Genomic DNA, 14,860 nt, shown 5'->3' with positions numbered 1-14,860 from the left:
CAAGAATCACCTTCTATGTGCAATGAAATAATATTTTTTGCATCTTCCATAAATAGCACTGTAAAGCCTGATAGGGGAACACTATCTAAATGAGTATTAGAGCACTACTGAAAAGCTGGATTAACTACTGAAAACATCGATCAGTATATATCGATAAATCTTGTTATACTTTGTCTTCTTGATTCTTATCCTTCTGAGGGTTAAAACTGAATTTTTTAGGGCTAAAAAAAGAAATATTTCCGTTGTACTTGCTCACGAGACTAAATTATTTTCGAAAGATCGTTACTATTATTAGTATTTGAAAACACTGTAGTATTGCTCACATAAGTTAGCAGTAATAATGTTTATGCGCAGATCGAAGTGACAAATGAAAATTTTTTCAAAGGTTGGGATTCCAACACAGACCCCTGCTCAGTAGGCAGATGCGCTGCTACACATCCTGGGACAGTGGCGTTGCACAAGTGCATGGATTACCCCAGCAAGCTTCCCTTCTCAGTCCCCATTCCCTTACCCCTACTCGAATCTCCAACTTGGTACAAATTCTCATTCATTGCTTCAGTTTGCACATATACATCACAGATGTGATGTGTGAGTGGGAATTTGGTTGAGGAGGGAGGCGTGCTAGGGTAGTGCATGCAGTTGTGCAAAACCACTGTGCCAAGGTGGTGTAGTGGCTAGTGGATCTGCCTAGTAAGCAGGAGGCCTGGGTTCAAATATAGGCCTCCATAAAATTTTCATACGCACTTAAGTCTGCACCTATACGTTATAGATGTCTGAGACTTCAGAAGGTCTCTGGAAGCACACAGTTTCATTTGATTACAACAATAACTACATTTTTCAAATACTGGCATTAACAGCTGATAGAATATGGCGCAGGTTACAGCTCGTGAAACATACGTGTGAACAAAATTTCCCCAATTAGTCCAGCCATTACACATATACTTTGTTCTGTGTAAATTCATTTATGAGGTAAAACTGAGAAACTATGTCACATGTACCGAAATACCTCATGAAAATACCTTCTCCCAATTGTAGATAGTTCCACCAATGGATGAAAAATTGTTTCGTTGTACAGTTCACAATAGATAAACAAGGAATTGACAGAAATACACACCAGTAACTATATAATGGCTACTACATTGGTGTAGAGCCTGCACATTATTATTATTATTATTATTAATATTGAGAGTGGTCATACACAAAGCATTGTTAGCCTTAAGTTTTCCAATGTCTACCAGTTCACAAGTAAGGAGTCCAGGAATCAAGTGGATTACAAACAATGAGCGTACATTGGTGTAGAGCCTGCACATTATTATTATTATAATTGAGAGTGGTCATACACAATGGATTGGCAGCCTTAAGTTTTCCCATGTCTACCAGTTCAGAAATAAGGAGTCCAGGAATCAAGTGGCTTACAAACAATGAGTATAGCAGACGCATTTTAAACTAGTTGATTGTAAATGGGGGTGTGGTGAACCAAGTGTCGCTAGGGAAAGAAATGGCGTAGAGAAAGGGCGTTCTGTAGTGTCTACGCAACATGTGTATAGTTAGCTTTCTTTTCTCAGAATGATTTTTACCTAGTGCTCACGATACACTGAGAATTGCTTAATCATTCTGAAAAAGAAGTTTGGTCAGAAATAAGCGGTATTATTTGATTTATTGATTAATTAATTAATGAGATACCTACAAAAACTAAGTGTAATCTACCTTTCGTCACTTTAAAAATAAAATTGTTGAAAGAAAATTCTTTGTGATTCTACAGTTTACACAGGTGCTGTTGAGGGAAGGTGTGTGGTGGGGGTTGGGGCTTGACAGGAGTACTAGCTAATATATGGTTGTGCTTTGATGTAATGGTCTCAGAACGGTTGCTAACCACTGGTCTAAGCAGTATGGAACTTTATTTTCGTAATTCTGTGAGCAATTTTGCTGCTAATGATCGCCCTAGTTCGCTATGACACTAGTAAAATATGTAATGATAGGTGCACACTGTATACACCCACACAGGGTGCTGGTGTGAAGTTAGGAAAATTGGACTAGCACTTGAAAACGGCACGACGCCAGTCAGCCATAGTGTAGCTTAAATGACAGTAATTGCCTAAAAATGAATGTGGAAAACAGAATTTTTTTAATAAGTATGGCTGTGGTTCTTGATATTAAAAAAACTTACGGATACAAGGCTTACATGCTACATATTTAAAAGCGCTTTTTATTTAACAGTGCTTGGAATGTGTTCAAAGGCGTTTTGTAAGAACTTTTTTGCTTCTGTCGCACTGCTTTAGGAAGTCGATATCCGGATACTAACGTCCAGATCCTGTAAGTAGGGAGAAAATCGAAGGGGTCCCTCGGTTTACGAATGCATGTCAGTATTGACACGGTTCTGTCTAACTGCCAGGGGCGCCCACGTGTAGCAGGCGTGCCTAGCACACAGGAGCTGGGTACTGTATCGCAGGCGTGCCTAGCAGCCAGGGGCTGGATACTGTATTGCGAGCGCACCTCTGAGGGAAGGGCGAGGGCTCGGCTGGTAGCCGCGCAATCAGCGGGCATTCAGAGCGCCCTGGTCGGGGAGGAGCCGCCGGTGACATCGATAGCCGCTGCCATTCCCAGGGAGGATAGGGGAGGGCGAGGGGAGGAGCAGAGGACAGAGCAGACGGCCAAGTTTCCCTGCGGCAATGCGAGACGTGACCGCACTGCGGAGAGCTGGCAGTGGCGGCCGGGCCGACCGACCGATCCAATGAAACTTACTGCACAGCTCTTTTGTTACACTTCGATTCATCGCGAAATGCGTTTAAATGGTACGTGGAATGATTCTGGTCTCCTGTGCTTTTGTAGCGCTGTAAACTCAATATTACTGTTACATTTATTTACGGGCGTGAAGAGTTCGTCATCTCTTAAACCTTATTACACATCCTTAATCAGGTAACACTGCAATCTGCAGAGTGCATGACACCGTATGTAGTATTACCAATAACAATGATTAAAATAAAAAGAGTACAGTAACTAACTTATTGTATTACAGTAATATCAGTCTTATTTACATTTTGATGATTATTTTTCCAAATACATATAGTTTGTGTCGAATGGGAACAATAACTAACATAAATGTAGGGCAGCAGTACAGGACTACTGGTCTGAAAAAGAAATATTAATTTTAAGGGAAGAAATAATCCGGAAATGGGTAAAAGAGATGAAACCAGTAATAGCAAGATAGCTTGAATTTCCTCTTGTTTTTCGTGTTGTTTTGGATAACATGCAGGTTACAGCATAGGTCTATTTTTGTCAGAATCGCTTCAGTAATGGAACCATGTTACGTATTTTTAATTTTTAAGCAGGTGGGAGAAGTAATGAGAACACTAGGACTAATCAAGTGGTGAAGGACGTAGTGTGTGTGAAAGTCACATCGCCTATACAGTGTTATCCAAGGTGCTCAATTTTAACTGAAGACATTGAAATATCTGGGAAACCACACCCAATAATACCACACACGACCTCTCCACCCTACTATTTTCTGGCAGCATCTACATACACACACAGATGGCGCTGTAGTCGAAGGAACAGAAATGATTACACAATCGTTATTTACGACATGCTACTCAGTGACCTCCTCAGTGGTCCCTGGATATACAATGGCACATGGAACCCCACCTCCATGCTGCGAGCATAGGACAGGGCAGCGCTTCATAACTTCTAACTGGGTACCCCATTCGCAGCTTTGTTTTCCTCAGACATATCGAGAAGGGGACTTCTCGATGTGCCACTGTGGCTGAGGCTACTCTGCTTTTCCAATTACAGTAAGTGTTCAAACTTAGTACCACCAACTTCAATACACTTACAGGGGGACTCCACGACGTTTGGAACGCGGATTTACTGTAAACGTCGTACACTCGTAATAATCCATGAGAACAACAAAATGTGTAAACATTAGCGCGTACTTCTCAAGCGTTACTGAGAAAATCGCATGATAATTTCGGTCGTCAAATATATATCTGTGCGTGGCCATTTTAACCATAAAGCGACTGCAGCCGAGTGGTGCCGGCACGGTAGCTCAGCGTTTTCGGTGAGAGCATTAGCTTTCCTGTGTAATAAAAGAACTGAGGGAACGGATGAACGAAAAAACTGAGGTGGTGTCATCAGACGTCCGTCCTGAACAAATTCAGCGAACAATGTAGAACAAATCCTTTTTTTTTAAAAAAAGAAAAGAAGTGGTTGGCGTTCAAGCTGCTAGATCGCTGGATCGAGTTCCGTTCGTCAGTTTTTTTATTTTCTACAAAGTCATTTTCTTTACTATTTATATTACAATTGATGTAATGGGAAAAATACGTGTAATCGGATGGACTCTTATTAAATTTACAATGTTATTTGGCAGAATACTAATATTTATTATCACAGATAATATAATATTCATAACTATGTATGCTTGTCAGTGTCTTCAAAACTGTTCCTATTTAATCGAAAGAGAACGAGAAATTGCTTCTTGGAAGACGCTATTAAAATACACTCGATACTGCATAACCAATTATCAGCGCCGATTTTTAAGGAAATACTGCGTTATGCATGGTTTGCTTCCAAACTATCGTCTGAAAGACAGGTTTTTGAAAATGTTAACAACGTTTGTTTTTCCACGGAAAACGTCAAAAGACCTTGCGTATGCGGAAACATAACATTTATCAGTGCAGCTGGTGCCGTTTAATTTTATGTTTTGCATGTTTTTACGAAAAATACCATCCTGCAAGTTGTACTAGTAAAGTCGAAAGCGACGATTAATTGTACATCTTTCGAAAGCCGTCTGTGCCAGTCAAATCTTGGAGGTAACAAGTCGTTTCGGGCTCCTTCCAGGTATAAGGGATTTCTCAAATCACGGACAAGCATACATTTTCAGTATCACTTCATGCGTTTGGCAGCTTACTACTCGATAGTTATGAATATTACATTATTTGTGATAATAAAAATTAGTAGACTGCTAAATAACATTGTAAATTTAATAAAAGTTCATCTGATTACACATAGTTTCCCCATTATATCAAGTGTAATATAAATAATAAAGAAAATGACTGTGTTGAAAATAAAAAAAAAAAACTGACGAACGGAACTCAATCCAGCGATCCAGCGGCTTGAACACTAACCACTAAAAAAAAAACCTTTGTTCTACATTATTCGTTGAATTTATTCAGGGCGGACGTCCGATGATACCCATTCAGTTTGTTCGATTGTCCGTTCCCTCAGTTCTTTCATTAGAAAGTAAAGCTAGTGCTCTGACCGAACTCGCGGAGCTACGGTGGCACCACCACTCGTCTGCAGCCGCTTCATGGTTAAAATGGTCACGCACAGATATATATTTGACGACCGAAATTATCGCAAGGGAACCTCCCCATCGCACCCCCCCCCCCCCCCCAGATTTAGTTATAATTTAGTTATAAATTGACACAGTGGATAGGCTTGAAACACTGAACACAGATCAATCGAGAAAACAGGAAGAAGTTGTGGGGAACTATGAAAAAATAAGCAAAATATACAAACTGAGTAGCCCATGCGCAACATTATAGACAACATGAACTGAGGGGCGCCGTGGTCCCGTGGTTAGAGTGAGCAGCTGCGGAACGAGAGGTCCTTGGTTCGAGTCTTCTCTCGAGTGAAAGGTTTACTTTTTTTATTTTCGCTAAGTCATGATCTGTCCGTTCGTTCATTAACGTCTCTGTTCAGCGTAATAAGTTTAGTGTCTGTGTTTTGCGACTGCACCGCAAAACCGTGCGATTAGTAGACGAAAGGACGTGCCTCTCCAACGGGAACCGAAAACATTCGGTCGCAAGGTCATAGGTCAACCGATTCCTCCACAGGAAAACACGTGTGATATATTCTATACGACACTGGTGACGGCATGTGCGTCACATGACAGGAATATGTTGTCGACCCACCTAACTTGCACACTTGGCGAATGGGTAAAAAGATTCTTCTACCTTGCCCGATTTAGGTTTTCTTGTGGATGTGATAAACACTCCCAAAAACTGATCGAAACATAAGAGTTTGTCACATAAACTGCAACAAATAAATGCAACAGTTTCACAGTCGCACAGTTTTCCCTGTGCTCTGTCAAAACACGTTTTCAAATGTTTCCGTGTGTAGACCGTCAAGCAAATCTGAACATGTCCTGGAATTTTGGAGCGCGAAGTTGATTATGTGTGAGTGCCTGAACTTCGGTAATTGTCGGAAAGTAAAAAATTAAACTTTTCACTCGAGAGAAGGCTTGAACCAAGGACCTCCCGTTCCGCAACTGTTCACGCTAACCACGGGACCAAGGCGCTAGTAAGCTTACACTGTCCTTGATGTTGCGTATCTTGCACATGGACTACTCAGTTTGTATATTTTGCTTATTTTTTTTATAGTTCCACACAACTTCTTCCTGTTTTCTCGATTGATCTGTGTTCAGTTTTTCAAGGCCTATCCCTGGGCCAACTTACAACTAAATATGAGGGGGGTGCGATGGGGAGGTTCCCTTGTCAGTAACGCTTGAGAAGTACGGGCTACTGCTTATACTTTTTGTTGCCCTCATGGAGCACTGCGAGTGTACGAAGTTTGCAGTAAATCTGCGTTCCAAACGTCCTGACCTCCCCTTGTTAGTGATCCGGCTTTCAAATGACCGTCCACAGGAACCAGGGCGTTTCTGATGCGGCCGACCAAATCTTCACGGCTTGTTGACAGTTGATGGTACACCACATCCTTTAAATATCCACACAGAAAGAAATCCGGCGTCGTCAAATCTGGCTACTTATGGGGGCCATCTGATAGGACCACCTCTACCGGTCCACCGAATAGTGTAAAATCGGTCTACCACCTACCACGCTTCAATTGCGTAATGTACTGGGCAACCATCATGCTGGAACCACATACGTTGTCGAACACCTATGGCAACACCCTGTAGTAATACCGGTAGTTTCTGTTCCAGAAACGTTCGATATTTGCGTCCGTCCAGCGTGCCGTCGATAAAATACGGATTAACGAGTTTGTTCCCCATGATTCCACACCATACGTAAACCGGCCAAAGACGTTGATGGTCAAATGGCCGTAGCCAGTGAGGATTGTGTACACTCCAGTAATGCATGTTATGCCGGTTAAGACTACCATGGTTTGTGAATGTAGGCTCATCGGAAACTAGTACCTCGACAAAGAACATGTGGGTCGTCTGCATTTGTTAATGTGCCCATTCACAAACCGCTAACCAGTTACCGAAATCGACGTCATAAAGTTCTTCATGCAGTGACACGTGGGAACATGTTTGCTAAGTTTGCTTCGTTTCCTTTTGCCGGTCTGTACGCTGCCATCTGACATTCAACAACATGCTTGTAAAAGGACGAACGAGAGTGTGCTTTCGCTGGGAAACACTCGGCATACAAGGCAGCAGCATCCTCAACATTTGTCCTTCATTATCCGTAAATTATGATCACTTCAGTTTTTTCTTCGGTGATTGCAACGTTCATCGTACACTTACACGTCTCTTCTAAAAACGATAGGTAGGTGTGCAGTCAATAAACACTGCGTAAGTATTGTAATGTTGGAGCCGCTATCTGTTCTACGTCTGCACTATATGTGAGCTCCGGTCACACTGACTGCGTGTTATGATACGTTGTAGTTCGCTACATGGGCACGGTGGCGCGTTGAATAGTCCCATGTTAGATACTGCGGAGGAATACAATACTTCAAATTGGGTTTCGAATTAGAAGTTATAAAATACCGGCGTGGCCTATACTCGCAGCATCAAGGTGGGGTACCACGTGCCATAGGATATTCGAGGACCATTGAGTAGCATGTTGTACGTTACGATTGTGCACCCTTTTCTGTTCCTCCGATTACAGTACCATCTGAAAAAAACGTATTTAGATTTTACCATAAAATCGTAATCTGCAATAAAAAACGGGGGTTATCATTGAAGATTTCAAAGTTGCCCCCGCCACCCAAGCACGAGGTAAGATTGCGTGGGGGGGGGGGGGGGGGCTGTCGAGTGTGGTATCATTGGGTGTCCCCTCAGGGACAAACAAATTGAAATTATATTATTTTTATCCAATCAGTAGTTTCCGAGCTATTTCGATGTCTAGTTAGAATGAACACCCTGTCTACCTTCACTGAGCATAGAAGAACAACTGACATGGTCAAACAATCGTAAGTTACATACATCCTGAAACAAGCATTCATGACTACCGCTAGTCTTATGGAGTTTCCTTTATTTGTGCTACGTAACGGTTAAGATTCGACCTTGCTAAAGAAAGGTCAGTTTTATGGAAATATTTATTAGACTCTCTAAATTGAAAATAAGCGTGAGTGGCAGCTTGTGACTAGTTTAGATGCTCTTATTAAGTTATACCATAGTCTATCACTGTATTTGTGTTGGGCTAGCTGTATATCGTCAGGAAAAGTGCAACGCTTTTATCAAAATGTTGACTGACAAACTGTCAGTGGAATATTAGGGCAGCCTTGGGCTTCTAGTTATTCTTATTTTGTTCCTACAGACCACTGTTCGCCAGGATCTCAAACTAAGATACACTACGAAAATTAAAATGGAATTACACAACGACTATGGTTACAGAATTGAAGACAAGTCTAACCAACAGTATTCTGTATAACGTCAATATCTCATCAATGCAAACATCTCAAACGCGTGGGTTACATTTAGTACGGTTTTCCTACACTCCGTGTTTCGCTACCAATAATGTTGTGCTCCAAACGTACCTTCTCAGATATTTCTCAAATAATGTTCGAGGTTTGATACTAGTAGACATCGTTTGGTCAGGAATGTCCTCTCTGCCTCGGCGAGTCTGCTTTTTATGTTCCCCTTGCTACGTCTTTCATATGATATTTTGTTTCCAATTTAGCAGAATTCTTTCACTTCTTCTGCTATGTGGACATCAATTTTGATGTTAAGTTTACCGATATTCTCATTTTTCCTAATCGTCATTACTTTCGTCTTTCATCTGATTGGCCTCAATCCATAGAGTGCGTTCGTAAGACGTAGTTCAATTTAATATGTCCTGCAATACTTAGTTTCTTTTACCGAGGACAGCATGTAAACATAATATTATATATCATTCAGATTTAGTGTAACCTCCAAACAGTAAAAAGAATATAAGTATATAATTCACATTCAGCGTAACCTTCCAACAGATACACTCCAAAACCTCCCAATAGTAAAATTTCGTAACCTACCAATAATACAATGTGACTATAACACCGCCGCAAGCCGGTCCCAAGCCCGGGCCCATCTAAAAACAAGAGGATGGGGAAGTGTGGAGGGGGAGGAGTAACAACCTCGTAAAAAAACCAGGGTCCGTCCGGCTCCAGATGGTAGCACCCTGTCATAGGGCCCCTGCCTAGGCTTACTAGGTGAAACCCAGCCAACGGTCTCAATGGCGGAAGAGGAACAATTTCCCAACGGCAGAGAGAGCGGAAGAGCTAACTCCAGGGCTTACTACCTTGGTTTTAATTTCGGATTCGGGGCAACCCGATCCCCCAATTTATTATCCAACAATTACTGCAAAGCATGATGGGAACGTCGTCAAAGATAGACACTACTCCAAGAGGTAGACCGAATGGCAAATCCTCCGTTGTTCGTAGAAACAATGCAAAGGGGTCAAAGGATTTTGGAGGACCCCAACCAACATGTATGCAGCCCTCAACACTGAAATTTAAGAAAGCAACTATGTTTGCAACCCTAAATGTAAACTCTCTAATTAAAGTAGGAAAATTGAAATTATTGATTGAAAAGCTGAACCAGAAAGAAATTTTAATATGTGCATTACAAGAAACAAGGTTTTTAGATGAAACTGCTTTAGATTTTGAAAACTATCGTTTATTTAAAGGAAAACCAGGTAAAATCTTAATGAAACAAATGCCATACCTGGGAACAGCATTTCTGGTACATCACTCAGTTTTAGATTCAGTTACTAACTTCTACTCGAGTTCTGAGAGACTATCCATTCTTGAGATTAAATGTAAAAACAAAGGATACTCTATAATCAACTGTCATGCACCCATAAACCAGGACAACAAAAATAACCCGGAGAAAGTTGAAGAATTTTGGGAGATACTTGAAATGGAACTGGATAGATGCTCAAAGAAGAACATAAAAATGTTAGTAGGCGATTTTAACGCACAAATAGGAAGGGAGAAAAAATATCATGGAACAGTAGGCCTCTTCCCAGGTCACAAAAGAACTTCAAAAAATGGAGAAAGGCTTATAGAGGTATGTAGGCATTTCAACTTGAAAATAATGACAACACATTTCAAAAAGCTGAGCCGAAAAACTAAAACATGGAGATCACCAAATCCACTTCTCGGAGAATTCCAAATTGACCATGTGGCTATCTCACTTCATTGTCAAGAAGAAATTCAAAACACTAAAGTGCTGAAAAGCCTTGATGTTGATTCAGACCACTATTTGACTACGATTAAATTCAGACCACTCCCATTTCGAAAAGAGAAGAAAACCTTTTACAAAATTCCAAAATATAACACAGAAACTTTAAAAAATGAAGAAATTAAACAACGGTTTCAAAGAGCATTGCACAAAGATAGCGATGGCATATCCACAATAAACAAGGAAGCGGGATGGGAGGAGATCAAAAACGAAATAGTTGAAATAGCAAAAGAAAATTGTCTCGTGAAAAGAGTAAGAAGACATCCATGGTGGGACAATGAATGTGATGAGAACCTGGAGAAGAGACAGAAATTGTGGCAGAAATGGAACTCCACAAAAGATCCTCAAGATCTTGACAATTTTAAAATCCAGAGAAGAGAAACAGCCAAGCTTTTCCGTAATAAAAAAAGAAGACAATTTCAGGATAACCTAGAACAGATTGAGGAAGACTTTAAAAGAAATAATTCTAGTGATTTCTACAAAACTTTTAGAAAACAGCTAACCAAATACCAATCCCCAAATTTATGTTTTAAAGATGAAGAGAACAAGCTAGGTTTGACAAACAAGACTAATTGTGAAATATTAGCAAAATATTTCGAGAATCTACTAAATTGTGAACCACCCAAAGATAAAATGAGTTTTGAAAACCACCGAAATACTAATACCGAGTCAAAACCTCCAGACGCTGAAGAAATAAAACACATAATACACAGTCTAAAAAACAATAAAGCCCCAGGTGAAGACTCCATAGTACCAGAAATCCTAAAAATAATGGATACCAACCTCCCACAAGTTTTGGAACATATGTTTAAGAAGATCTGGGACGAAGAAAGAATTCCTGAAGACTGGCAGTGTACCCTGATACACCCACTACACAAAAAGGGGGATAAGATGAATGTTAATAATTATAGAGGGATCTCGCTACTACCAGTAGGATACAAAATTTTGTCAAGGAAATTACTTCAAATCGTGGAGCCAGTTCTGGATAAAAAAATAGGTGAATATCAAGCAGGTTTTAGACAAGGTAGATCCTGTGTTGAACAAATATTTAACCTGAAAACACTAATTCGTTACAGAATCTCAAGAGGCCAGAGATTTGCAATAGTATTTGTAGATTTCAAAAAAGCATACGACTCGGTAGATAGAGAAACATTACTGAAAGTATTGGAAGAATTTGGGGTCGATAAGAAAACAATTCAAATTATCAAACAGGCGCTAACAAACAGTAAGGCCAAAGTTAAATTTATGGGTGAAATTTCAAGGAAGTTCGAAATTAAAACAGGTGTTAGACAAGGTGATGGTTTATCCCCAATCCTCTTCAACTGCGTACTGGAAAAGATATTGAGAATATGGAAAGAAGAACTCAAAGGCACCAAGAATGACATCAGAATTGGAACAAAAAAAGAAAAAATAGAAGTGGACTGTTTAGCTTTTGCAGACGATCTGGCAATAGTTACAGAAAACGAAGAAATAGCTCAGAACTACCTGGAGAAACTACAAGAAGTTTCGGCCAGAGCTGGACTGCAGATTTCATTTGAAAAAACCGTGTATATGTCTAATCATAGAAATAACAAGAAAAATCTTATTACTAAATACGGCAATATTAAGAGAGTAGAAAAATTTAAGTATTTAGGTGAAATAATTCAAGTGAATGGTTTAGACAAGAGTGCAACCCAGGCGAGAGCAAGGAAAATGGAATTTGCTTTTCAAAAAACCAAAGACATATATAACAAAAAAAAAAACATTTCGATTCAAGCTAAATTAAGACATTATAAAACTGTCATTAGACCAGAATGCCTATATGCATCGGAGTGCCTAACTCTTAACAAAAAGGGGGAAATAGAAAACATGGAAAAGAAAGAAAGGAAAATTTTGAGAAAAATATTAGGACCGAGAAAGATTGGAGAAGAGTACAAGCTAAAGAGTAATAAGGAAATATACAAAACTATTGAGAAAGTGAGTGAGGCAATGCGTAAACGCAGACTAACGTTTTATGGTCACCTGTCGAGGATGGATGGAAACAGACTAACAAGAAAAGTGTTTGAACATAGTAACAGGAACGGAAAAACCAACAATAAATGGATACAGATGGTGAAAAAGGATTTGGCCTATTTTAATGTCACCCGTGAGTCAATCAGGGACAGGGAAAAGTTTAGACAAATAGTGAACGAAATTAAGTGTTTTCCAGAAGAAACGAAACTAAAGAATAATAACAGGAAATGGTCGGAAGAGCGGAGGAGGAACCACTCGAAAATGATGAGGAAATATTGGGAAGAGAGAAAAAAAGATCAAAAAGCCGGGCAAGTGAATTGTTGAACGTGGTCCAAAGATGGCCGAAATCGAAAGAAGAAGAAGACAATGTGACTATCTCTCAATAAAAAATTGTCGCTCACTTACAACCTTTCAATAATGACTGTGAATTTAAACTGGTGAATTTTGGATGTCAGCAGTGCTGCGTCATGGCCCTGAAAGATCAATCTGAATAAATAGAAAATTCTTACCTCAATAAGGTCGCCGGATAACGCGTATATATCTGCTCATATAAGAAATTTTCCTGGCACAGCTTAGTGCAATACTGGCAGATAGATTTGTCATGTATAAAAAGAAAGAACTGATTTTTCTTTACAATAATCAGGATGACGAAGGATTGGAGAAATTAGTAAAATCTTTAAATTGAGTTGAATGATTGTCGAAAGTTAATTTTTTATAAGAAAGAATATTATTAAGAGATTTCCTTTTAAAAGCATTTACATGGGACTTGATATAGCAATACTACATATACACGAGGCTGCTTTTACCTTATACTACAACGCTCAGGCACCGCCATCGCTCCCACGACCGGCCCAGCCAACTCCACACACACACAACTGCTAGCTAGTAATCTACTCCTACTGCTACACAGTTCCTACTGCAGTCAACACTGCTCTCTGGTCTGAGATTCTCTTACAGCTTACATATCGCAGGCAGCGCGTGAGCAATCCATCGAAATTACATCTGCTCGAGTGTGCTAGCGAGAAATTCCTCGATCATGGACCTGTTACATAACCCTCCACTGTGGGGGGGGGGGGGGGCAAAAATTTGGCAACGATGGTGAGTCAATTACCATAAGCAACAAATTTTTCTATAATCTATTTAGTTTGCTAAATCTACAGTCACAAAGTATATACATTATAGATAAGTGCAGAACATATTAAGAAATGAAATAAGTGCACACGCACTGAGTTCAGAACGTATTAAGAAATTACAAAATGTATACACAATGAGTACAAAATATATTAACAAATGACATAAAGTGCACACACGCCGTATAAGTCTTTAGCATTTTTTTACAAGAACTGAATACATTAAAAATGAAACAAATTGCACACAAACTATAAAAGTTTTTAACATTTTTTTTTACAAGAACTGAATACATTAACAAATGAAATAAAGTGCACACGCACTGTAAAATCTTTAGCATTTTACAAGAACTGGATACATTACGAAAAGAAATAAAGTGCACATGCACTGTGTAAGTCTTTAGCATTTTTACAAGAACTGAATACATCAGAAAATGAAATAAAGTGCATACACACTGTATAAGTCTCTATAACATTTTACAAGAACTAGGAAAGGAATGGGAAGGATAGCATCATGGTTGTAGCACAGTGGGTTGCACGTAGCTGCACTGAAAGTCTATATCTTTCTACAGAAGCACAACGCCAAGTGAGACAATCTGAAGTTCTCTTCCTTGAAGTATTTATCAGTGTAGCCAAGACACTGAAATGTTCTATTAATATTCTATGTTATCATTTCGGTAATACATTAGGTACACCAAACAGTAGGACCATAATGACATCTCCATCGTTCCAGGTGGTGGACAGCTTGATATGTCAACACCACATTCATGTAGAATCCATACTCTTACATCAACGTAGAATTAGTGCACAAACCAAATATAGTGCTCCATGATCATTAGGATGGACAGGACATACGGATATTGCAGGAATTGCTGGTAATTAGGTCAGAAGGTGAAGGATACATTAAGTCTTATGCTAGTCATCATTCAGAATTACACTAGTGTATCAACCGATCTGAATAATTATTGGCATTCATTGGCTATTTACTAAACATGGCACAGCATTTATGCGTAAGTCATCTCATTACAGTAATCATTGGCATTCACTGGCTAGTTCATAAATGATAAGACGCAACTGGGTAAAAAATGCAAGTATTAGAACAGGTTTCATAACTAAGTGCTAATAGCATATTAATATCATGAAAAGCTTCTCCTGGAAAAAATACAAAATGAATTATTGACCTGAAAGAAAAAAATGTATATAATGCTGAAAAGCAGTAAACTTCGAATTAACAGGTAATGAAACGTGTACTCAATATGTATGTACTCTCGCTGTCTTTCCCAAAACATTCAATCATTATACTATGCGACATAAGACATACTGTCAAAAGGAACTGCAACAA

The sequence above is a fragment of the Schistocerca americana genome, chromosome 1 (assembly GCF_021461395.2).
Source record: "Schistocerca americana isolate TAMUIC-IGC-003095 chromosome 1, iqSchAmer2.1, whole genome shotgun sequence".
Classification (NCBI taxonomy): domain Eukaryota; kingdom Metazoa; phylum Arthropoda; class Insecta; order Orthoptera; family Acrididae; genus Schistocerca; species Schistocerca americana.
Note: the sequence above shows the minus strand (reverse complement) of the source record.